The sequence below is a fragment of the Triticum dicoccoides genome, chromosome 3A (genome assembly GCF_002162155.2).
Source record: "Triticum dicoccoides isolate Atlit2015 ecotype Zavitan chromosome 3A, WEW_v2.0, whole genome shotgun sequence".
NCBI lineage: Eukaryota > Viridiplantae > Streptophyta > Magnoliopsida > Poales > Poaceae > Triticum > Triticum dicoccoides.
In genome coordinates, this window is record NC_041384.1 from 633,980,121 (window position 1) to 633,983,215 (window position 3,095).

Genomic DNA, 3,095 nt, shown 5'->3' on the forward strand with positions numbered 1-3,095 from the left:
TGTGGACGGGTAGGGTTTTGCTACCGGCGGTCGGCTTAAATAGCCAGGCTAGGCACTACTTGGCCCGTCGGAGCGTCGCCACACAGCGTCAACGGTCCGACGAAGGATACAAGCTTCGGACCGTCGGGTTTCGAACTGTTTTCGCGTGGGATCCCATGGTCAATTCGACTTGGCGGACGTGTCCGAGCACCTCATATTTGCGCTGGATATGAGGGGTGCCAGTCAGCGGGTGTTTGAGGCCCGTTTGGGTTGCCCATCTAGGTATAATTTTTGTGAACCCGTCATTGATCGGGTCATCCGTCCGTGTATTTGAGGCGGATTTGAGGCGCCCGATTGTAGATACTCTTAGTGGCGAAACACATGAAGCCAAGTTAAGGTCTGCCATTGGAAGAAGGGAGCGTATTTGACCTTCACGAACAAGTCCTATAATAAATATTTATTGAACAAAGCAAACGATGGGGTGTGCATTTGGTCATTGCAAAACATAGAAAGGGTGGAGGCCATAATTGCGAAGGGTGCATCTGTTGACACTTCCAAATTGCCGTTCTCGTGTTAGTACTATCTTCTTCTTCTTCTTCTTCTTCTTCGTTAAGACAACTGTACTCGCTGCATTGCACTGCAGAAAGATTAGGAGACGTGGTAGTACGACACTTTTTGGCATTGCAATACAGTGGAGTCCATGCAACACTTGCAAAATACAGTACTGTGTTGGGTGCAAAATACAATACTGTATTGGTGCAAGCACCGGTCTGCTTTCAGGCTGCCAGCATTGGACTAGCTATCCGGAAATGACGCCTGTAGGGTGCACTGGTGCAGCGTTGCCAGTAGGCATGGCGACGATGTTGTTTGCAATTGCAGTACTGAAACTGCTGAAGGCATCACAAGCGAAAGCATGGTGCAGCCAGGCGCCTTTTAAAGTGAAGACTGTGGATGCGAGCGGTCAGGCGCCAGGAAAGCTGGGACGCCAGAGGTAGACTGTCAGACGGAATGGGCCTGGTCAACTGGTGAAAATAGAGGGTGTTTGAATCACTAGTGATTAGAGACTAGAGACTAGTAGTAGTCACTTTTAGTCAGTAAACCTCCAAACACCCCTGACTAATAGGTGACTAAAACTAGTGCAGTCCCTAGTCACCCCACCCCCAACTAAAAGTGATTAAAGTCTCTCCTCTAATTAATTGGCGGGCCCATCGTGTTGCAGACACAAGGGAGAGAAGAGAGATAAATGGAAGGGAGAGAGAAGAATTTAATACTAAGACATTTAGTGCTGACTAGTAGTAGTCACCTTCCAAACAGGGCCTGACTAAAAACTTTTAGTCTGATTACTACTAGTCACATGACTAGAGAGTATCCAAACACCCTCATAGTTCGGTCGTTCGGAACAGTTCAAATTAAAATCAGTTTGGGCCGCACCACAGCAGCAGGGGTCAATACTTTTTTAGGAAATACTGTAGGTGTTTCCTGGAAAAAAATACTGTAGGAGTGTCTAAAAAAAAGAGGAAATACTGTAGGTGCCAACAATAAATGTTGTAGTTTCAGAAAATGTAGGAGCCAACTTTCTGTTGTTGGATCGCTACTGCTGTGCCTCCTCCATTAAAAAACCTGATGTAAAAGGCACGTAGAAAATGGCAGCGGCATTTGAGACGAACAGTGGAGTCATTTCACGGCGCCTCAATAGGAACAGCGAATCTGCCATGCTTCCGAAGATCTAGGTTGTGTTCCATGTCTTTCATGCATGGGCGGATCTATGACCAGGTCACGGGAGATAGCGCACTGTTTCCTTCCGTTGAATTTGGGCACGAGCGATGGCTCCGCTGCCATCACATCACGCTCCAGTGGTGTTGCCCGAGAAAACCAGCCAGGGACTGAAGACCACTCGCTCATCATTAACCCGTGCAGTGCGTCCACCACCTACCGTAAAAACCAAAGAATTCAAGCCGGGGGCCGTCGGGAAGCCCGGCCTGCCCCCGCGGGCTCACGGCACAGGATGTGTGCGGCCGCGGGGAGGAAGTCTTAGACCGCCTGCAGAATTGGCTCGGTGCGGTCAGTTTCATCCCCGTAAACCGCGTCGCTGCCCCGGCTGATTGGTTGCTTTTGCTTCTTTGCTGCCATGAAAGGCCTGCGGGGTGGTGGGTAGGTTCGGGACCGGGACGCGGCCCTCCTTCGACTTCTTTTACTCCGCTGCCGGTTTAACGCAGACGTCGTGTCATGTGTGCTCGTAGTACTGTCCTGTGTGTTGGTACTGGCAGCTGCTCGGCGTGTCTTGACTTGTGGCGCGCTCTGTCCCCTGGCTGAGAGACCCGGTGAAAAGCTGCTCCGGGAGGACTTGGAGGAGCCTTCCCCCCTCCGGCTGGCTGTCGAGGCGTGTCACGATTGCAACAAGGTAGATGTTGCGTAGCTCGCTCTGCAACGACAACATTGTTGCTAAAGCACCGAAGCCGTTATTTTTGCCCGAATTTTTATTTTCATCTTCCCCCCTTTTTTTGCAACATAGATGATTTGCGGGAGGATTTTTGCAACATAGGTGGTGTTGCAGTATTTTTTTTCGTCTTCACTTTTATGCAACATAGATGATGTTGCAAGAGGACTTTTACAACATGAGTAATGTTGCAGTGATTTTTCATCGAAAAAGATGATGTCGTGTACGGTACGAATCGAGAAATTTATGCAACAAAGATGATGTTGCGGAAGAACTTTTGCAGCAAGGCTCATGTTGCAAAAAGTATGAAAAGCAGCGCCAGCCGGAGCAACGACAAAGGACGAGAGGGGAGGCTGGAGCGGCGCAGCTGAGCCTATGGTGGCCAGAGCACTGCTCGGGCGTTCACGCGCGAGTGGTGGCCATGGCTGCAAGCGAGCATAGAGAGGCGGGGAAGGAGATGCAATACTCGTCATGTTTCTAAAAAAGGGGCACATGGCGTTCAAGACAACGAGGACACGTGTCTGCCGATGGAGAAGAACGATCCAATAGTAGGATCCTCCGCCTGATGGGAATAGTTTCCCAAAATTATTTTTGAAAAAGGTAATTTTTAAAAAAGCGAACACTTTTCAAATTCGAGAAGAAAAACAAAAACAAAAACTCAAACATTTTTTGAATATGT